At 37.5% G+C, this 17,037-nt stretch overlaps 17 non-coding genes and 43 pseudogenes across 17 annotated transcripts; all 60 read left to right on the top strand.

Moving 5' to 3' along the window:
- The first annotated feature begins 351 nt into the window (after window positions 1–351).
- On the top strand, window positions 352–470 carry LOC149581316 (5S ribosomal RNA). The gene has a single exon (XR_016380807.1). It is a non-coding gene; the product is annotated as a 5S ribosomal RNA (ribosomal RNA).
- A 136-nt stretch (window positions 471–606) lies between these two features.
- On the top strand, window positions 607–725 carry LOC149581315 (5S ribosomal RNA; annotated as a pseudogene).
- Window positions 726–861: 136 nt separating this feature from the next.
- On the top strand, window positions 862–964 carry LOC149581314 (5S ribosomal RNA; annotated as a pseudogene).
- A 124-nt stretch (window positions 965–1,088) lies between these two features.
- Window positions 1,089–1,207, top strand: LOC149581313 (5S ribosomal RNA). The gene has a single exon (XR_016381157.1). It is a non-coding gene; the product is annotated as a 5S ribosomal RNA (ribosomal RNA).
- A 136-nt stretch (window positions 1,208–1,343) lies between these two features.
- LOC149581312 (5S ribosomal RNA) lies at window positions 1,344–1,462 on the top strand (annotated as a pseudogene).
- Window positions 1,463–1,599: 137 nt separating this feature from the next.
- LOC149581311 (5S ribosomal RNA) lies at window positions 1,600–1,702 on the top strand (annotated as a pseudogene).
- Window positions 1,703–2,064: 362 nt separating this feature from the next.
- On the top strand, window positions 2,065–2,183 carry LOC149581310 (5S ribosomal RNA). The gene has a single exon (XR_016380806.1). It is a non-coding gene; the product is annotated as a 5S ribosomal RNA (ribosomal RNA).
- A 136-nt stretch (window positions 2,184–2,319) lies between these two features.
- Window positions 2,320–2,438, top strand: LOC149581309 (5S ribosomal RNA; annotated as a pseudogene).
- A 136-nt stretch (window positions 2,439–2,574) lies between these two features.
- On the top strand, window positions 2,575–2,677 carry LOC149581308 (5S ribosomal RNA; annotated as a pseudogene).
- A 121-nt stretch (window positions 2,678–2,798) lies between these two features.
- On the top strand, window positions 2,799–2,917 carry LOC149581307 (5S ribosomal RNA). The gene has a single exon (XR_016381156.1). It is a non-coding gene; the product is annotated as a 5S ribosomal RNA (ribosomal RNA).
- A 136-nt stretch (window positions 2,918–3,053) lies between these two features.
- On the top strand, window positions 3,054–3,156 carry LOC149581306 (5S ribosomal RNA; annotated as a pseudogene).
- Window positions 3,157–3,278: 122 nt separating this feature from the next.
- LOC149581305 (5S ribosomal RNA) lies at window positions 3,279–3,397 on the top strand. Its single transcript, XR_016380947.1, has one exon. It is a non-coding gene; the product is annotated as a 5S ribosomal RNA (ribosomal RNA).
- Window positions 3,398–3,533: 136 nt separating this feature from the next.
- Window positions 3,534–3,652, top strand: LOC149581304 (5S ribosomal RNA). Its single transcript, XR_016381143.1, has one exon. It is a non-coding gene; the product is annotated as a 5S ribosomal RNA (ribosomal RNA).
- A 138-nt stretch (window positions 3,653–3,790) lies between these two features.
- LOC149581303 (5S ribosomal RNA) lies at window positions 3,791–3,893 on the top strand (annotated as a pseudogene).
- A 122-nt stretch (window positions 3,894–4,015) lies between these two features.
- LOC149581302 (5S ribosomal RNA) lies at window positions 4,016–4,133 on the top strand (annotated as a pseudogene).
- Window positions 4,134–4,270: 137 nt separating this feature from the next.
- Window positions 4,271–4,389, top strand: LOC149581301 (5S ribosomal RNA; annotated as a pseudogene).
- A 136-nt stretch (window positions 4,390–4,525) lies between these two features.
- On the top strand, window positions 4,526–4,644 carry LOC149581300 (5S ribosomal RNA). Its single transcript, XR_016381083.1, has one exon. It is a non-coding gene; the product is annotated as a 5S ribosomal RNA (ribosomal RNA).
- A 137-nt stretch (window positions 4,645–4,781) lies between these two features.
- On the top strand, window positions 4,782–4,900 carry LOC149581299 (5S ribosomal RNA). Its single transcript, XR_016380993.1, has one exon. It is a non-coding gene; the product is annotated as a 5S ribosomal RNA (ribosomal RNA).
- A 137-nt stretch (window positions 4,901–5,037) lies between these two features.
- LOC149581298 (5S ribosomal RNA) lies at window positions 5,038–5,156 on the top strand (annotated as a pseudogene).
- A 136-nt stretch (window positions 5,157–5,292) lies between these two features.
- LOC149581297 (5S ribosomal RNA) lies at window positions 5,293–5,411 on the top strand (annotated as a pseudogene).
- A 122-nt stretch (window positions 5,412–5,533) lies between these two features.
- On the top strand, window positions 5,534–5,652 carry LOC149581296 (5S ribosomal RNA). The gene has a single exon (XR_016381066.1). It is a non-coding gene; the product is annotated as a 5S ribosomal RNA (ribosomal RNA).
- A 137-nt stretch (window positions 5,653–5,789) lies between these two features.
- LOC149581295 (5S ribosomal RNA) lies at window positions 5,790–5,908 on the top strand (annotated as a pseudogene).
- Window positions 5,909–6,044: 136 nt separating this feature from the next.
- Window positions 6,045–6,163, top strand: LOC149581294 (5S ribosomal RNA; annotated as a pseudogene).
- A 137-nt stretch (window positions 6,164–6,300) lies between these two features.
- LOC149581293 (5S ribosomal RNA) lies at window positions 6,301–6,403 on the top strand (annotated as a pseudogene).
- Window positions 6,404–6,525: 122 nt separating this feature from the next.
- Window positions 6,526–6,644, top strand: LOC149581292 (5S ribosomal RNA; annotated as a pseudogene).
- Window positions 6,645–6,781: 137 nt separating this feature from the next.
- LOC149581291 (5S ribosomal RNA) lies at window positions 6,782–6,900 on the top strand. Its single transcript, XR_016381119.1, has one exon. It is a non-coding gene; the product is annotated as a 5S ribosomal RNA (ribosomal RNA).
- A 138-nt stretch (window positions 6,901–7,038) lies between these two features.
- On the top strand, window positions 7,039–7,154 carry LOC149581290 (5S ribosomal RNA; annotated as a pseudogene).
- Window positions 7,155–7,292: 138 nt separating this feature from the next.
- LOC149581289 (5S ribosomal RNA) lies at window positions 7,293–7,395 on the top strand (annotated as a pseudogene).
- A 121-nt stretch (window positions 7,396–7,516) lies between these two features.
- On the top strand, window positions 7,517–7,635 carry LOC149581288 (5S ribosomal RNA; annotated as a pseudogene).
- Window positions 7,636–7,769: 134 nt separating this feature from the next.
- On the top strand, window positions 7,770–7,888 carry LOC149581287 (5S ribosomal RNA; annotated as a pseudogene).
- A 137-nt stretch (window positions 7,889–8,025) lies between these two features.
- On the top strand, window positions 8,026–8,144 carry LOC149581286 (5S ribosomal RNA). The gene has a single exon (XR_016381046.1). It is a non-coding gene; the product is annotated as a 5S ribosomal RNA (ribosomal RNA).
- A 137-nt stretch (window positions 8,145–8,281) lies between these two features.
- LOC149581285 (5S ribosomal RNA) lies at window positions 8,282–8,400 on the top strand (annotated as a pseudogene).
- Window positions 8,401–8,537: 137 nt separating this feature from the next.
- On the top strand, window positions 8,538–8,656 carry LOC149581284 (5S ribosomal RNA; annotated as a pseudogene).
- A 122-nt stretch (window positions 8,657–8,778) lies between these two features.
- LOC149581283 (5S ribosomal RNA) lies at window positions 8,779–8,897 on the top strand. The gene has a single exon (XR_016381134.1). It is a non-coding gene; the product is annotated as a 5S ribosomal RNA (ribosomal RNA).
- Window positions 8,898–9,034: 137 nt separating this feature from the next.
- Window positions 9,035–9,153, top strand: LOC149581282 (5S ribosomal RNA; annotated as a pseudogene).
- A 137-nt stretch (window positions 9,154–9,290) lies between these two features.
- LOC149581281 (5S ribosomal RNA) lies at window positions 9,291–9,393 on the top strand (annotated as a pseudogene).
- A 122-nt stretch (window positions 9,394–9,515) lies between these two features.
- LOC149581280 (5S ribosomal RNA) lies at window positions 9,516–9,634 on the top strand (annotated as a pseudogene).
- Window positions 9,635–9,771: 137 nt separating this feature from the next.
- Window positions 9,772–9,874, top strand: LOC149581279 (5S ribosomal RNA; annotated as a pseudogene).
- Window positions 9,875–9,995: 121 nt separating this feature from the next.
- Window positions 9,996–10,114, top strand: LOC149581278 (5S ribosomal RNA; annotated as a pseudogene).
- A 134-nt stretch (window positions 10,115–10,248) lies between these two features.
- LOC149581277 (5S ribosomal RNA) lies at window positions 10,249–10,367 on the top strand (annotated as a pseudogene).
- Window positions 10,368–10,504: 137 nt separating this feature from the next.
- Window positions 10,505–10,623, top strand: LOC149581276 (5S ribosomal RNA; annotated as a pseudogene).
- A 137-nt stretch (window positions 10,624–10,760) lies between these two features.
- Window positions 10,761–10,879, top strand: LOC149581275 (5S ribosomal RNA; annotated as a pseudogene).
- Window positions 10,880–11,001: 122 nt separating this feature from the next.
- LOC149581274 (5S ribosomal RNA) lies at window positions 11,002–11,120 on the top strand. The gene has a single exon (XR_016381133.1). It is a non-coding gene; the product is annotated as a 5S ribosomal RNA (ribosomal RNA).
- A 137-nt stretch (window positions 11,121–11,257) lies between these two features.
- LOC149581273 (5S ribosomal RNA) lies at window positions 11,258–11,376 on the top strand (annotated as a pseudogene).
- A 137-nt stretch (window positions 11,377–11,513) lies between these two features.
- LOC149581272 (5S ribosomal RNA) lies at window positions 11,514–11,616 on the top strand (annotated as a pseudogene).
- Window positions 11,617–11,738: 122 nt separating this feature from the next.
- On the top strand, window positions 11,739–11,857 carry LOC149581271 (5S ribosomal RNA; annotated as a pseudogene).
- A 137-nt stretch (window positions 11,858–11,994) lies between these two features.
- Window positions 11,995–12,113, top strand: LOC149581270 (5S ribosomal RNA; annotated as a pseudogene).
- A 137-nt stretch (window positions 12,114–12,250) lies between these two features.
- On the top strand, window positions 12,251–12,353 carry LOC149581269 (5S ribosomal RNA; annotated as a pseudogene).
- A 122-nt stretch (window positions 12,354–12,475) lies between these two features.
- Window positions 12,476–12,594, top strand: LOC149581268 (5S ribosomal RNA; annotated as a pseudogene).
- Window positions 12,595–14,360: 1,766 nt separating this feature from the next.
- Window positions 14,361–14,479, top strand: LOC149581267 (5S ribosomal RNA; annotated as a pseudogene).
- Window positions 14,480–14,616: 137 nt separating this feature from the next.
- On the top strand, window positions 14,617–14,735 carry LOC149581266 (5S ribosomal RNA). Its single transcript, XR_016380849.1, has one exon. It is a non-coding gene; the product is annotated as a 5S ribosomal RNA (ribosomal RNA).
- A 137-nt stretch (window positions 14,736–14,872) lies between these two features.
- LOC149581265 (5S ribosomal RNA) lies at window positions 14,873–14,991 on the top strand. The gene has a single exon (XR_016380951.1). It is a non-coding gene; the product is annotated as a 5S ribosomal RNA (ribosomal RNA).
- A 122-nt stretch (window positions 14,992–15,113) lies between these two features.
- Window positions 15,114–15,232, top strand: LOC149581264 (5S ribosomal RNA; annotated as a pseudogene).
- A 135-nt stretch (window positions 15,233–15,367) lies between these two features.
- On the top strand, window positions 15,368–15,486 carry LOC149581263 (5S ribosomal RNA; annotated as a pseudogene).
- A 137-nt stretch (window positions 15,487–15,623) lies between these two features.
- LOC149581262 (5S ribosomal RNA) lies at window positions 15,624–15,742 on the top strand. Its single transcript, XR_016380889.1, has one exon. It is a non-coding gene; the product is annotated as a 5S ribosomal RNA (ribosomal RNA).
- Window positions 15,743–15,865: 123 nt separating this feature from the next.
- Window positions 15,866–15,984, top strand: LOC149581261 (5S ribosomal RNA; annotated as a pseudogene).
- Window positions 15,985–16,121: 137 nt separating this feature from the next.
- On the top strand, window positions 16,122–16,240 carry LOC149581260 (5S ribosomal RNA). Its single transcript, XR_016381030.1, has one exon. It is a non-coding gene; the product is annotated as a 5S ribosomal RNA (ribosomal RNA).
- A 137-nt stretch (window positions 16,241–16,377) lies between these two features.
- Window positions 16,378–16,496, top strand: LOC149581259 (5S ribosomal RNA; annotated as a pseudogene).
- Window positions 16,497–16,633: 137 nt separating this feature from the next.
- LOC149581258 (5S ribosomal RNA) lies at window positions 16,634–16,752 on the top strand (annotated as a pseudogene).
- Window positions 16,753–16,889: 137 nt separating this feature from the next.
- On the top strand, window positions 16,890–17,007 carry LOC149581257 (5S ribosomal RNA; annotated as a pseudogene).
- The last annotated feature ends 30 nt before the right edge of the window (window positions 17,008–17,037 follow it).

Raw genomic sequence — 17,037 nt, 5'->3', positions numbered from 1 at the left:
ATTTCCTCTTTTAAATTCCATGATATATGAAAAAAGCAAACATATCTTCTTTTTATTATTGATTTATAAAGATGAAGGTTTATTAATTTCGAATTATTAAATAGCACTCTCGGCAACGGCCATATCACGCTGAAAAAACCGGTTCTCGTCCGATCACCGAAGTTAAGCAGCGTCGAGCGCAGTCAGTACTTGGAAACTTTGCGTGCCGTTGGATTTTTCACTTTTTTTTCCTCTTTTAAATTCCTATAGATATGAAAAAAGCCAACATATTTTCTTTTTGTTATTGTATTAAAAAGATGAAGGTAAATTTGTCTCACTTAATTTAAATTCGAATTATTAAATAGCACTCTCGGCAACGGCCATATCACGCTGAAAACACCGGTTCTCGTCCGATCACCGAAGTTAAGCAGCGTCGAGCGCAGTCAGTACTTGGGAGGGAGACCGCTTAGGAACACTGCGTGCCGTTGGCTTTTTCACTTTTTTTCCTCTTTTAAATTCCAATAGATATGAAAAAAGCAAACATATTTTCTTTTTGTTATTGTTTTAAAAAGATGATGGTTAATTTGTCTCACTTAATTTAAATTCGAATTATTAAATAGCACTCTCGTCAACGGCCATATCACGCTGAAAACACCAGTTCTCGTCCGATCACCGAAGTTAAGAAGCGTCGAGCGCAGTCAGTACTTGGGAGGGAGACCACTTAGGAACACTGCGTGCCGTTGGCTTTTTCACTTTTTTTTCCTCTTTTAAATTCCACTAGATATGAAAAAAGCAAACATATTTTCTTTTTGTTATTGTTTTAAAAGATGATGGTTAATTTGTCTCACTTAATTTAAATTCGAATTATTAAATAGCACTCTCGGCAACGGCCATATCACGCTGAAAACACCGGTTCTCGTCCGATCACCGAAGTTAAGCAGCGTCGAGCGCAGTCAGTACTTGGAAACTTTGCGTGCCGTTGGCTTTTTCACTTTTATTTCCTCTTTTAAATTCCATGAGATATGAAAAAAGCAAACATAACTTCTTTTTTTATTATTGATTTATAAAGATGAAGGTTTATTAATTTCGAATTATTAAATAGCACTCTCGGCAACGGCCATATCACGCTGAAAACACCGGTTCTCGTCCGATCACCGAAGTTAAGCAGCGTCGAGCGCAGTCAGTACTTGGGAGGGAGACCACTTAGGAACACTGCGTGCCGTTGGCTTTTTCACTTTTTTTCCTCTTTTAAATTCCTATAGATATGAAAAAAGCAAACATATTTTTTTTTTGTTATTGTTTTAAAAAGATGAAGGTCAATTTGTCTCACTTAATTTAAATTCGAATTATTATCTAGCACTCTCGGCAACGGCCATATCACGCTGAAAACACCAGATCTCGTCAGATCACCGAAGTTAAGCATCGGCGAGCGCAGTCAGTACTTGGGAGGGAGACCACTTAGAAACACTGCGTGCCGTTGGCTTTTTCACTTTTTTTTCCTCTTTTAAATTCCACTAGATATGAAAAAAGCAAACATATTTTCTTTTTGTTATTGTTTTAAAAAGATGATGGTTAATTTGTCTCACTTAATTTAAATTCGAATTATTAAATAGCACTCTCGGCAACGGCCATATCACGCTTAAAACACCGGTTCTCGTCCGATCACCGAAGTTAAGCAGCGTCGAGCGCAGTCAGTACTTGGAAACTTTGCGTGCCGTTGGCTTTTTCACTTTTATTTCCTCTTTTAAATTCCATGATATATGAAAAAAGCAAACATATCTTCTTTTTATTATTGATTTATAAAGATGAAGGTTTATTAATTTCGAATTATTAAATAGCACTCTCGGCAACGGCCATATCACGCTGAAAAAACCGGTTCTCGTCCGATCACCGAAGTTAAGCAGCGTCGAGCGCAGTCAGTACTTGGAAACTTTGCGTGCCGTTGGATTTTTCACTTTTTTTTCCTCTTTTAAATTCCTATAGATATGAAAAAAGCCAACATATTTTCTTTTTGTTATTGTATTAAAAAGATGAAGGTAAATTTGTCTCACTTAATTTAAATTCGAATTATTAAATAGCACTCTCGGCAACGGCCATATCACGCTGAAAACACCGGTTCTCGTCCGATCACCGAAGTTAAGCAGCGTCGAGCGCAGTCAGTACTTGGGAGGGAGACCGCTTAGGAACACTGCGTGCCGTTGGCTTTTTCACTTTTTTTCCTCTTTTAAATTCCAATAGATATGAAAAAAGCAAACATATTTTCTTTTTGTTATTGTTTTAAAAAGATGATGGTTAATTTGTCTCACTTAATTTAAATTCGAATTATTAAATAGCACTCTCGTCAACGGCCATATCACGCTGAAAACACCAGTTCTCGTCCGATCACCGAAGTTAAGAAGCGTCGAGCGCAGTCAGTACTTGGGAGGGAGACCACTTAGGAACACTGCGTGCCGTTGGCTTTTTCACTTTTTTTCCTCTTTTAAATTCCAATAGATATGAAAAAAGGAAACATATTTTCTTTTTGTTATTGTTTTAAAAAGATGAAGGTTAATTTGTCTCACTTAATTTAAATTCGAATTATTATCTAGCACTCTCGGCAACGGCCATATCACGCTGAAGACACCGGTTCTCGTCCGATCACCGAAGTTAAGCAGCGTCGAGCGCAGTCAGTACTTGGAAACTCTGCGTGCCGTTGCCTTTTTCACTTTTATTTCCTCTTTTAAATTCCATCAGATATGAAAAAAGCAAACATATCTTCTTTTTGTTATTGTTTTATAAAGATCAAGGTTTTTAAATTCAAATTATTAAATAGCACTCTCGGCAACGGCCATATCACGCTGAAAACACCGGTTCTCGTCCGATCACCGAAGTTAAGCAGCGTCGAGCGCAGTCAGTACTTGGGAGGGAGACCACTTAGGAACACTGCGTGCCGTTGGCTTTTTCACTTTTTTTCCTCTTTTAAATTCCAATAGATATGAAAAAAGCAAACATATTTTCTTTTTGTTATTGTTTTAAAAAGATGATGGTTAATTTGTCTCACTTAAGTTAAATTCGAATTAGTATCTAGCACTCTCGGCAACGGCCATATCACGCTGAAAACACCGGTTCTCGTCCGATCACCGAAGTTAAGCAGCGTCGAGCGCAGTCAGTACTTGGAAACTTTGCGTGCCGTTGGCTTTTTCACTTTTATTTCCTCTTTTAAATTCCATGAGATATGAAAAAAGCAAACATATCTTCTTTTTCTTATTGATTTATAAAGATGAAGGTTAATTAAATTCGAATTATTAAATAGCACTCTCGGCAACGGCCATATCACGCTGAAAATACCGGTTCTCGTCCGATCACCGAAGTTAAGCAGCGTCGAGCGCAGTCAGTACTTGGGAGGGAGACCACTTAGGAACACTGCGTGCCGTTGGCTTTTTCACTTTTTTTCCTCTTTTAAATTCCTATAGATATGAAAAAAGCCAACATATTTTCTTTTTGTTATTGTTTTAAAAAGATGAAGGTTAATTTGTCTCACTTAATTTAAATTCGAATTATTAAATAGCACTCTCGGTAACGGCCATATCACGCTGAAAACACCGGTTCTCGTCGGATCACCGAAGTTAAGCAGCGTCGAGCGCAGTCAGTACTTGGGAGGGAGACCACTTAGGAACACTGCGTGCCGTTGGCTTTTTCACTTTTTTTTTCCTCTTTTAAATTCCAATAGATATGAAAAAAGCCAACATATTTTCTTTTTGTTATTGTTTTAAAAAGATGATGGTTAATTTGTCTCACTTAATTTAAATTCGAATTATTATCTAGCACTCTCGGCAACGGCCATATCACGCTGAAAACACCGGTTCTCGTCCGATCACCGAAGTTAAGCAGCGTCGAGCGCAGTCAGTACTTGGAAACTTTGCGTGCCGTTGGCTTTTTCACTTTTATTTCCTCTTTTAAATTCCATGAGATATGAAAACAGCAAACATATCTTTTTTTTCTTATTGATTTATAAAGATGAAGGTTAATTAAATTCAAATTATTAAATAGCACTTTCGGCAACGGCCATATCACGCTAAAAACACCGGTTCTCGTCCGATCACCGAAGTTAAGCAGCGTCGAGCGCAGTCAGTACATGGGAGGGAGACCACGTAGGAACACTGCGGCCGTTGGCTTTTTCACTTTTTTTTCCTCTTTTAAATTCCAATGGATATGAAAAAAGCAAACATATTTTCTTTCTGTTATTGTTTTAAAAAGTTGATGGTTAATTTGTCTCACTTAATTTAAATTCGAATTATTATCTAGCACTCTCGGCAACGGCCATATCATGCTGAAAACACCGGTTCTCGTCCGATCACCGAATTTAAGAAGCGTCGAGCGCAGTCGGTACTTGGGAGGGAGACCACTTAGGAACACTGCGTGCCGTTGGCTTTTTCACTTTTTTTCCTCTTTTAAATTCCAATAGATATGAAAAAAGCAAACATATTTTCTTTTTGTTATTGTTTTAAAAAGATGAAGGTTAATTTGTCTCACTTAATATAAATTCGAATTATTATCTAGCACTCTCGGCAACGGCCATATCACGCTGAAAACACCGGTTCTCGTCCGATCACCGAAGTTAAGCAGCGTCGAGCGCAGTCAGTACTTGGGAGGGAGACCACTTAGGAACACTGCGTGCCGTTTGCTTTTTCACTTTTTTTTCCTGTTTTAAATTCCTATTGATATGAAAAAGGCAAACATATTTTCTTTTTGTTATTGTTTTAAAAAGATGAAGGTCAATTTGTCTCACTTAATTTCAATTCGAATTATTATCTGGCACTCTCGGCAACGGCCATATCACGCTGAAAACACCGGTTCTCGTCGGATCACCGAAGTTAAGCAGCGTCGAGCGCAGTCAGTACTTGGGAGGGAGACCACTTAGGAACACTGCGTGCCGTTGGCTTTTTCACTTTTTTTTCCTCTTTTAAATTCCAATAGATATGAAAAAAGCCAACATATTTTCTTTTTGTTATTGTTTTAAAAAGATGAAGGTCAATTTGTCTCACTTAATTTAAATTCGAATTATTATCTAGCACTCTCGGCAACGGCCATATCACGCTGAAAACACCGGTTCTCGTCCGATCACCGAAGTTAAGCAGCGTCGAGCGCAGTCAGTACTTGGGAGGGAGACCACTTTGGAACATTGCGTGCCGTTTGCTTTTTCACTTTTCTTTCCTCTTTTAAATTCCTATTGATATGAAAAAAGCAAACATATTTTCTTTTTGTTATTGTTTTAAAAAGATGAAGGTCAATTTGTCTCTATAATTTAAATTCGAATTATTATCTGGCAATCTCGGCAACGGCCATATCACGCTGAAAACACCGGTTCTGGTCGGATCACCGAAGTTAAGCAGCGTCGAGCGCAGTCAGTACTTGGGAGGGAGACCACTTAGGAACACTGCGTGCCATTGGCTTTTTCACTTTTATTTCCTCTTTTAAATTCCATGAGATATGAAAAAAGCAAACATATCTTCTTTTTCTTATTGATTTATAAAGATGAAGGTTAATTAAATTCAAATTATTAAATAGCACTTTCGGCAACGGCCATATCACGCTAAAAACACCGGTTCTCGTCCGATCACCGAAGTTAAGCAGCGTCGAGCGCAGTCAGTACTTGGGAGGGAGACCACGTAGGAACACTGCGTGCCGTTGGCTTTTTCACTTTTTTTTCCTCTTTTAAATTCCAATAGATATGAAAAAAGCAAACATATTTTCTTTTTGTTATTGTTTTAAAAAGATGAAGGTTAATTTGTCTCACTTAATTTAAATTCGAATTATTATCTAGCACTCTCGGCAACGGCCATATCACGCTGAAAACAAAGGTTCTCGTCCGATCACCGAAGTTAAGCAGCGTCGAGCGCAGTCAGTACTTGGGAGGGAGACCACTTTGGAACATTGCGTGCCGTTTGCTTTTTCACTTTTCTTTCCTCTTTTAAATTCCTATTGATATGAAAAAAGCAAACATATTTTCTTTTTGTTATTGTTTTAAAAAGATGAAGGTCAATTTGTCTCTATAATTTAAATTCGAATTATTATCTGGCAATCTCGGCAACGGCCATATCACGCTGAAAACACCGGTTCTGGTCGGATCACCGAAGTTAAGCAGCGTCGAGCGCAGTCAGTACTTGGGAGGGAGACCACTTAGGAACACTGCGTGCCATTGGCTTTTTCACTTTTTTTTCCTCTTTTAAATTCCAATAGATATGAAAAAAGCCAACATATTTTCTTTTTGTTATTGTTTTAAAAAGATGATGGTTAATTTGTCTCACTTAATTTAAATTGGAATTATTATCTAGCACTCTCGGCAACGGCCATATCACGCTGAAAACACCGGTTCTCGTCCGATCACCGAAGTTAAGCAGCGTCGAGCGCAGTCAGTACTTGGAAACTTTGCGTGCCGTTGGCTTTTTCACTTTTATTTCCTCTTTTAAATTCCATGAGATATGAAAAAAGCAAACATATCTTCTTTTTCTTATTGATTTATAAAGATGAAGGTTAATTAAATTCAAATTATTAAATAGCACTTTCGGCAACGGCCATATCACGCTAAAAACACCGGTTCTCGTCCGATCACAGAAGTTAAGCAGTGTCGAGCGCAGTCAGTACTTGGGAGGGAGACCACTTAGGAACACTGCGTGCCGTTGGCTTTTTCACTTTTTTTTCCTCTTTTAAATTCCAATAGATATGAAAAAAGCAAACATATTTTCTTTTTGTTATTGTTTTAAAAAGATGATGGTTAATTTGTCTCACTTAATTTAAATTGGAATTATTATCTAGCACTCTCGGCAACGGCCATATCACGCTGAAAACACCGGTTCTCGTCCGATCACCGAAGTTAAGAAGCGTCGAGCGCAGTCAGTACTTGGGAGGGAGACCACTTAGGAACACTGCGTGCCGTTGGCTTTTTCACTTTTTTTTTCCTCTTTTAAATTCCAATAGATATGAAAAAAGCAAACATATTTTCTTTTTGTTATTGTTTTAAAAAGATGAAGGTTAATTTGACTCACTTAATTTAAATTCGAATTATTAAATAGCACCCTCGGCAACGGCCATATCACGCTGAAAACACCGGTTCTCTGATCACCGAAGTTAAGCAGCGTCGAGCGCAGTCAGTACTTGGGAGGGAGACCACTTAGGAACACTGCGTGCCTTTGGCTTTTTCACTTTTTTTTTCCTCTTTTAAATTCCAATAGATATGAAAAAAGCAAACATATTTTCTTTTTGTTATTGTTTTAAAAAGATGATGGTTAATTTGTCTCACTTAATTTAAATTCGAATTACTATCTAGCACTCTCGGCAACGGCCATATCACGCTGAAAACACCGGTTCTCGTCCGATCACCGAAGTTAAGCAGCGTCGAGCGCAGTCAGTACTTGGAAACTTTGCGTGCCGTTGGCTTTTTCACTTTTATTTCCTCTTTTAAATTCCATGAGATATGAAAAAGCAAACAAATCTTCTTTTTCTTATTGATTTATAAAGATGAAGGTTAATTAAATTCGAATTATTAAATAGCACTCTCGGCAACAGCCATGTCACGCTGAAAACACCGGTTCTCGTCCGATCACCGAAGTTAAGCAGCGTCGAGCGCAGTCAGTACTTGGGAGGGAGACCACTAAGGAACACTTCGTGCCGTTGGCTTTTTCACTTTTTTTTCCTCTTTTAAATTCCTATAGATATGAAAAAAGCAAACATATTTTCTTTTTGTTATTGTTTTAAAAAGATGGTCAATTTGTCTCCCTTAATTTAAATTCGAATTATTATCTAGCACTCTCGGCAACGGCCATATCAAGCTGAAAACACCGGTTCTCGTCCGATCACCGAAGTTAAGAAGCGTCGAGCGCAGTCAGTACTTGGGAGGGAGACCACTTAGGAACACTGCGTGCCGTTGGCTTTTTCACTTTTTTTTCCTCTTTTAAATTCCAATAGATATGAAAAAAGCAAACATATTTTCTTTTTGTTATTGTTTTAAAAAGATGATGGTTAATTTGTCTCACTTAATTTAAATTCGAATTATTATCTAGCACTCTCGGCAACGGCCATATCAAGCTGAAAACACCGGTTCTCGTCCGATCACCGAAGTTAAGCAGCGTCGAGCGCAGTCAGTACTTGGGAGGGAGACCACTTAGGAACACTGCGTGCCGTTGGCTTTTTCACTTTTTTTTCCTCTTTTAAATTCCAATAGATATGAAAAAAGCAAACATATTTTCTTTTTGTTATTGTTTTAAAAAGATGATGGTTAATTTGTCTCACTTAATTTAAATTCGAATTATTATCTAGCACTCTCGGCAACGGCCATATCAAGCTGAAAACACCGGTTCTCGTCCGATCACCGAAGTTAAGAAGCGTCGAGCGCAGTCAGTACTTGGGAGGGAGACCACTTAGGAACACTGCGTGCCGTTGGCTTTTTCACTTTTTTTTCCTCTTTTAAATTCCAATAGATATGAAAAAAGCAAACATATTTTCTTTTTGTTATTGTTTTAAAAAGATGAAGGTTAATTTGTCTCACTTAATTTAAATTCGAATTATTATCTAGCACTCTCGGCAACGACCATATCACGCTAAAATCACCGTTTCTCGTCCGATCACCGAAGTTAAGCAGCGTCGAGCGCAGTCAGTACTTGGGAGGGAGACCACTTAGGAACACTGCGTGCCGTTGGCTTTTTCACTTTTTTTTCCTCTTTTAAATTCCATGAGATATGAAAAAAGCAAACAAATCTTCTTTTTCTTATTGATTTATAAAGATGAAGGTTAATTAAATTCGAATTATTAAATAGCACTCTCGGCAACGGCCATATCACGCTGAAAACACCGGTTCTCGTCCGATCACCGAAGTAAAGCAGCGTCGAGCGCAGTCAGTACTTGGGAGGTAGACCACTTAGGAACACTGCGTGCCGTTGGCTTTTTCACTTTTTTTTCCTCTTTTAAATTCCAATAGATATGAAAAAAGCAAATATATTTTCTTTTTGTTATTGTTTTAAAAAGATGATGGTTAATTTGTCTCACTTAATTTAAATTCGAATTATTATCTTGCACTCTCGGCAACGGCCATATCACGCTGAAAACACCGGTTCTCGTCCTATCACCGAAGTTAAGCAGCGTCGAGCGCAGTCAGTACTTGGGAGGGAGACCACTTAGGAACACTGCGTGCTGTTGGCTTTTTCACTTTTTTTTCCTCTTTTAAATTCCAATAGATATGAAAAAAGCTAACATATTTTATTTTTGTTATTGTTTTAAAAAGATGATGGTTAATTTGTCTCACTTAATTTAAATTCGAATTATTATCTAGCACTCTCGGCAACGGCCATATCACGCTGAAAACACCGGTTCTCGTCCGATCACCGAAGTTAAGCAGCGTCGAGCGCAGTCAGTACTTGGAAACTTTGCGTGCCGTTGGCCTTTTCACTATTATTTCCTCTTTTAAATTCCATGAGATATGAAAAAAGCAAACAAATCTTCTTTTTCTTATTAATTTATAAAGATGAAGGTTAATTAAATTCGAATTATTAAATAGCACTCTCGGCAACAGCCATGTCACGCTGAAAACACCGGTTCTCGTCCGATCACCGAAGTTAAGCAGCGTCGAGCGCAGTCAGTACTTGGGAGGGAGACCACTAAGGAACACTGCGTGCCGTTGGCTTTTTCACTTTTTTTTCCTCTTTTAAATTCCTATAGATATGAAAAAAGCAAACATATTTTCTTTTTGTTATTGTTTTAAAAAGATGAAGGTCAATTTGTCTCACTTAATTTAAATTCGAATTATTATCCAGCACTCTCGGCAACGGCCATATCACGCTGAAAACACCGGTTCTCGTCCGATCACCGAAGTTAAGCAGCGTCGAGCGCAGTCAGTACTTGGAAACTTTGCGTGCCGTTGGCTTTTTCACTTTTATTTCCTCTTTTAAATTCCATGAGATATGAAAAAGCAAACAAATCTTCTTTTTCTTATTGATTTATAAAGATGAAGGTTAATTAAATTCGAATTATTAAATAGCACTCTCGGCAACAGCCATGTCACGCTGAAAACACCGGTTCTCGTCCGATCACCGAAGTTAAGCAGCGTCGAGCGCAGTCAGTACTTGGGAGGGAGACCACTAAGGAACACTTCGTGCCGTTGGCTTTTTCACTTTTTTTTCCTCTTTTAAATTCCTATAGATATGAAAAAAGCAAACATATTTTCTTTTTGTTATTGTTTTAAAAAGATGGTCAATTTGTCTCCCTTAATTTAAATTCGAATTATTATCTAGCACTCTCGGCAACGGCCATATCAAGCTGAAAACACCGGTTCTCGTCCGATCACCGAAGTTAAGAAGCGTCGAGCGCAGTCAGTACTTGGGAGGGAGACCACTTAGGAACACTGCGTGCCGTTGGCTTTTTCACTTTTTTTTCCTCTTTTAAATTCCAATAGATATGAAAAAAGCAAACATATTTTCTTTTTGTTATTGTTTTAAAAAGATGATGGTTAATTTGTCTCACTTAATTTAAATTCGAATTATTATCTAGCACTCTCGGCAACGGCCATATCAAGCTGAAAACACCGGTTCTCGTCCGATCACCGAAGTTAAGAAGCGTCGAGAGCAGTCAGTACTTGGGAGGGAGACCACTTAGGAACACTGCGTGCCGTTGGCTTTTTCACTTTTTTTTCCTCTTTTAAATTCCAATAGATATGAAAAAAGCAAACATATTTTCTTTTTGTTATTGTTTTAAAAAGATGAAGGTTAATTTGTCTCACTTAATTTAAATTCGAATTATTATCTAGCACTCTCGGCAACGACCATATCACGCTAAAATCACCGGTTCTCGTCCGATCACCGAAGTTAAGCAGCGTCGAGCGCAGTCAGTACTTGGGAGGGAGACCACTTAGGAACACTGCGTGCCGTTGGCTTTTTCACTTTTTTTTCCTCTTTTAAATTCCATGAGATATGAAAAAAGCAAACAAATCTTCTTTTTCTTATTGATTTATAAAGATGAAGGTTAATTAAATTCGAATTATTAAATAGCACTCTCGGCAACGGCCATATCACGCTGAAAACACCGGTTCTCGTCCGATCACCGAAGTAAAGCAGCGTCGAGCGCAGTCAGTACTTGGGAGGTAGACCACTTAGGAACACTGCGTGCCGTTGGCTTTTTCACTTTTTTTTCCTCTTTTAAATTCCAATAGATATGAAAAAAGCAAATATATTTTCTTTTTGTTATTGTTTTAAAAAGATGATGGTTAATTTGTCTCACTTAATTTAAATTCGAATTATTATCTTGCACTCTCGGCAACGGCCATATCACGCTGAAAACACCGGTTCTCGTCCTATCACCGAAGTTAAGCAGCGTCGAGCGCAGTCAGTACTTGGGAGGGAGACCACTTAGGAACACTGCGTGCTGTTGGCTTTTTCACTTTTTTTTCCTCTTTTAAATTCCAATAGATATGAAAAAAGCTAACATATTTTATTTTTGTTATTGTTTTAAAAAGATGATGGTTAATTTGTCTCACTTAATTTAAATTCGAATTATTATCTAGCACTCTCGGCAACGGCCATATCACGCTGAAAACACCGGTTCTCGTCCGATCACCGAAGTTAAGCAGCGTCGAGCGCAGTCAGTACTTGGAAACTTTGCGTGCCGTTGGCCTTTTCACTATTATTTCCTCTTTTAAATTCCATGAGATATGAAAAAAGCAAACAAATCTTCTTTTTCTTATTAATTTATAAAGATGAAGGTTAATTAAATTCGAATTATTAAATAGCACTCTCGGCAACAGCCATGTCACGCTGAAAACACCGGTTCTCGTCCGATCACCGAAGTTAAGCAGCGTCGAGCGCAGTCAGTACTTGGGAGGGAGACCACTAAGGAACACTGCGTGCCGTTGGCTTTTTCACTTTTTTTTCCTCTTTTAAATTCCTATAGATATGAAAAAAGCAAACATATTTTCTTTTTGTTATTGTTTTAAAAAGATGAAGGTCAATTTGTCTCACTTAATTTAAATTCGAATTATTATCCAGCACTCTCGGCAACGGCCATATCACGCTGAAAAAACCGGTTCTCGTCCTATCACCGAAGTTAAGCAGCGTCGAGCGCAGTCAGTACTTGGGAGGGAGACCACTTAGGAACACTGCGTGCTGTTGGCTTTTTCACTTTTTTTTCCTCTTTTAAATTCCAATAGATATGAAAAAAGCAAACATATTTTATTTTTGTTATTGTTTTAAAAAGATGATGGTTAATTTGTCTCACTTAATTTAAATTCGAATTATTATCTAGCACTCTCGGCAACGGCCATATCACGCTGAAAACACCGGTTCTCGTCCGATCACCGAAGTTAAGCAGCGTCGAGCGCAGTCAGTAGTTGGAAACTTTGCGTGCCGTTGGCTTTTTCACTTTTATTTCCTCTTTTAAATTCCATGAGATATGAAAAAAGCAAACAAATCTTCTTTTTCTTATTAATTTATAAAGATGAAGGTTAATTAAATTCGAATTATTAAATAGCACTCTCGGCAACAGCCATGTCACGCTGAAAACACCGGTTCTCGTCCGATCACCGAAGTTAAGCAGCGTCGAGCGCAGTCAGTACTTGGGAGGGAGACCACTAAGGAACACTGCGTGCCGTTGGCTTTTTCACTTTTTTTTCCTCTTTTAAATTCCTATAGATATGAAAAAAGCAAACATATTTTCTTTTTGTTATTGTTTTAAAAAGATGAAGGTCAATTTGTCTCACTTAATTTAAATTCGAATTATTATCTAGCACTCTCGGCAGGGTTGGCAAAAATTGAGTTTTTTTAAAAAAAAACAAAAGTTGTGTTTTTTATTGTTTAAAACACGATTTGTTGTTTAAAACTGTTTTTTAAACAAGTAGAAAAAAACAGTAAAAAACACAAAAAAACCTAGTTTTAAACATGTTTAAAATCACTCTTGCAGAACTAATAGCCTATATATTATACATCGCGGCTCTCCATTTAAGCCACTACTCCCGCTAGCGCAAGGCGCTTATTTTCACAGCCTGCTTGATTAAACAAAATGGTCTTGGTTTGGACAGAAAAAACAAACGATGAGAGTGACGTTTATCAATTGACTGAAGAACCGATATTGCGATTTTTCTTTATTTATATTAATTTATTTCTTAATCACAATTTAATTCAATCAACTTATTTAATTGCTAATCGATTTATTCCCTCCAAATTAATTGTAAAATAACATATTTGAGCTTTTTCAAGAACAAATAAGATTTTCCGAAATTATTTTATGATATTAATTATTTTGATGGAAGTGCGTGTTAAGCGATCAATACAGAATGTGTGAAATATTCTACTGACTGTTTAAAAAGAGCAAGAGCTCCTTAAATTTAGAATTTCAAGGTGTAAGAAATTGTCCGTGTGGAATTAGAACTAGGGACCACTTGAACCCAAAGCGAGTATCATACAGCTTGACCAACGGACCACGAACACGTATTGAGAAGAAAAACACGAAAAGACGAAATCAAGAGCTCCAAAAATTTAGAATTTGAAGGTGTAAGAAAGGGTCCTTGCCAGGGTTGGCAAAAATGTAGTAAAAAAAGTTGTGCTTTTATTGTTTAAAACACGATTTAAAATTAGATTTTCCGAAAACATTTTATCATGAAATTAATTATTTAAAAGGGAGTACGTGTTGGGGGATCAAATTTGAATATTTTAAATATTCTGACTGTTTAAAAAGAGCAAAACGAAAATGTAATTTTTTAATAGCGCATTCAAAATGAGGGTGATGGGTAAAATTGTTCATTTAACCCCAAATGTCCAAATGCTTGATTTCTTTTGTGGCCACTATTAAGGAATTTTCGGTTCCATACTGCAGAGTTTCTTGGTCAGAACTCATACATTTGAAACTTCACCACCCCTTTCAACTTTGTAGGCGCTTCATGTTTTCCGTTTACGGATTAAGCGTATTAATTTTAGCACTGTTAAGGGCCTGGCTTTAAATATTACGCGTAATCACTTTAGAACAGTAAAATGTACCAACAGTGTAGAAAAACGTTGTTCCTTTTACCTTAGGTAGACGACAAAATAAGTTATTCTTAATCAAATTATTGAATATCAGTCTTCAATACAGATTGGTAACGGATAAATCAACTGGTAGGGTTTCCAAACAATTAAACACTCTTAAAAACAGTCAAATTATTGCAAGATTTTGACTGAAGCTTATTATTTCTATTATTTAATATTTTCGCTCATTTTCAAATAAAACGAGTTAAAAATATTCGAAATTACTCTCCATAAAAAACATGTTTTAAACTGTTTGTTTAAAACGTTTTAAACAAATTAATGTTTTTTCTTCATGGCTGTTTAAAACAAGTTTTAAACCAAAGTTTAAAACAATTTGTTTAAAACTTGCCAACCCTGACTCTCGGCAACGGCCATATCACGCTGTAAACACCGGTTCTCGTCCGATCACCGAAGTTAAGCAGCGTCGAGCGCAGTCAGTAGTTGGGAGGGAGACCACTTAGGAACACTGCGTGCGGTTGGCTTTTTCACTTTTTTTTCCTCTTTTAAATTCCAATAGATATGAAAAAAGCAAACATATTTTCTTTTTGTTATTGTTTTAAAAAGATGATGGTTAATTTGTCTCACTTAATTTAAATTCGAATTATTATCTTGCACTCTCGGCAACGGCCATATCACGCTGAAAACACCGGTTCTCGTCCGATCACCGAAGTTAAGCAGCGTCGAGCGCAGTCAGTACTTGGGAGGGAGACCACTTAGGAACACTGCGTGCTGTTGGCTTTTTCACTTTTTTTTCCTCTTTTAAATTCCAATAGATATGAAAAAAGCAAACATATTTTATTTTTGTTATTGTTTTAAAAAGATGATGGTTAATTTGTCTCACTTAATTTAAATTCGAATTATTATCTAGCACTCTCGGCAACGGCCATATCACGCTGAAAACACCGGTTCTCGTCCGGTCACCGAAGTTAAGCAGCGTCGAGCGCAGTCAGTACTTGGGAGGGAGACCACTTAGGAACACTGCGTGCCGTTGGCTTTTTCACTTTTTTTTCCTCTTTTAAATTCCATGAGATATGAAAAAAGCAAACAAATCTTCTTTTTCTTATTGATTTATAAAGATGAAGGTTAATTAAATTCGAATTATTAAATAGCACTCTCGACAACAGCCATGTCACGCTGAAAACACCGGTTCTCGTCCGATCACCGAAGTTAAGCAGCGTCGAGCGCAGTCAGTACTTGGGAGGGAGACCACTAAGGAACACTGCGTGCCGTTGGCTTTTTCACTTTTTTTTCCTCTTTTAAATTCCTATAGATATGAAAAAAGCAAACATATTTTCTTTGTTATTGTTTTAAAAAGATGAAGGTCAATTTGTCTCACTTAATTTAAATTCGAATTATTATCTAGCACTCTCGGCAACGGCCATATCACGCTGAAAACACCGGTTCTCGTCCGATCACCGAAGTTAAGCAGCATCGAGCGCAGTCATTACTTGGGAGGGAGACCACTAAGGAACACTGCGTGCCGTTGGCTTTTTCACTTTTTTTTCCTCTTTTAAATTCCAATAGATATGAAAAAAGCAAACATATTTTCTTTTTGTTATTGTTTTAAAAAGATGATGGTTAATTTGTCTCACTTAATTTAAATTCGAATTATTATCTTGCACTCTCGGCAACGGCTATATCACGCTGAAAACACCGGTTCTCGTCCGATCACCGAAGTTAAGCAGCGTCGAGCGCAGTCAGTACTTGGGAGGGAGACCACTTAGGAACACTGCGTGCCGTTGGCTTTTTCACTTTTTTTTTCCTCTTTTAAATTCCATGAGATATGAAAAAAGCAAACAAATCTTCTTTTTCTTATTGATTTATAAAGATGAAGGTTAATTAAATTCGAATTATTAAATAGCACTCTCGGCAACAGCCATGTCACGCTGAAAACACCGGTTGTCGTCCGATCACCGAAGTTTAGCAGCGTCGAGCGCAGTCAGTACTTGGGAGGGTGACCACTAAGGAACACTGCGTGCCGTTGGCTTTTTCACTTTTTTTTCCTCTTTTAAATTCCTATAGATATGAAAAAAGCAAACATATTTTCTTTTTGTTATTGTTTCAAAAAGATGAAGGTCAATTTGTCTCACTTAATTTAAATTCGAATTATTATCTTGCACTCTCGGCAACGGCCATATCACGCTGAAAACACCGGTTCTCGTCCGATCACCGAAGTTAAGCAGCGTCGAGCGCAGTCAGTACTTGGGAGGAAGACCACTTAGGAACACTGCGTGCTGTTGGCTTTTTCACTTTTTTTTCCTCTTTTAAATTCCAATAGATATGAAAAAAACAAACATATTTTATTTTTGTTATTGTTTTAAAAAGATGATGGTTAATTTGTCTCACTTAATTTAAATTCGAATTATTATCTAGCACTCTCGGCAACGGCCATATCACGCTGAAAACACCGGTTCTCGTCCGATCACCGAAGTTAAGAAGCGTCGAACGCAGTCAGTACTTGGGAGGGAGACCACTTAGGAACACTGCGTGCCGTTGGCTTTTTCACTTTTTTTTCCTCTTTTAAGTTCCAATAGATATGAAAAAAGCAAACATATTTTCTTTTTGTTATTGTTTTAAAAAGATGAAGGTTAATTTGTCTCACTTAATTTACATTCGAATTATTATCTAGCACTCTCGGCAACGACCATATCACGCTGAAATCACCGGTTCTCGTCCGATCACCGAAGTTAAGCAGCGTCGAGCGCAGTCAGTACTTGGGAGGGAGACCACTTAGGAACACTGCGTGCCGTTGGCTTTTTCACTTTTTTTTCCTCTTTTAAATTCCTATAGATATGAAAAAAGCAAACATATTTTCTTTTTGTTATTGTTTTAAAAAGATGAAGGTCAATTTGTCTCACTTAATTTAAATTCGAATTATTATCTAGCACTCTCGGCAACGGCCATATCACGCTGAAAACACCGGTTCTCGTCGGATCACCGAAGTTCAGCAGCGTCGAGCGCAGTCAGTACTTGGGAGGGAGACCACTTAGGACACTGCGTGCCGTTGGCTTTTTCACTTTTTTTTCCTCTTATAAATTCC

Source organism: Phalangium opilio, unplaced genomic scaffold (genome assembly GCF_054372755.1).
Source record: "Phalangium opilio isolate 3A_F unplaced genomic scaffold, DU_Popi_V2 ptg007730c_1, whole genome shotgun sequence".
Taxonomy (NCBI): Eukaryota; Metazoa; Arthropoda; class Arachnida; order Opiliones; family Phalangiidae; genus Phalangium; species Phalangium opilio.
This window is presented reverse-complemented; position numbering and strand designations above follow the sequence as displayed.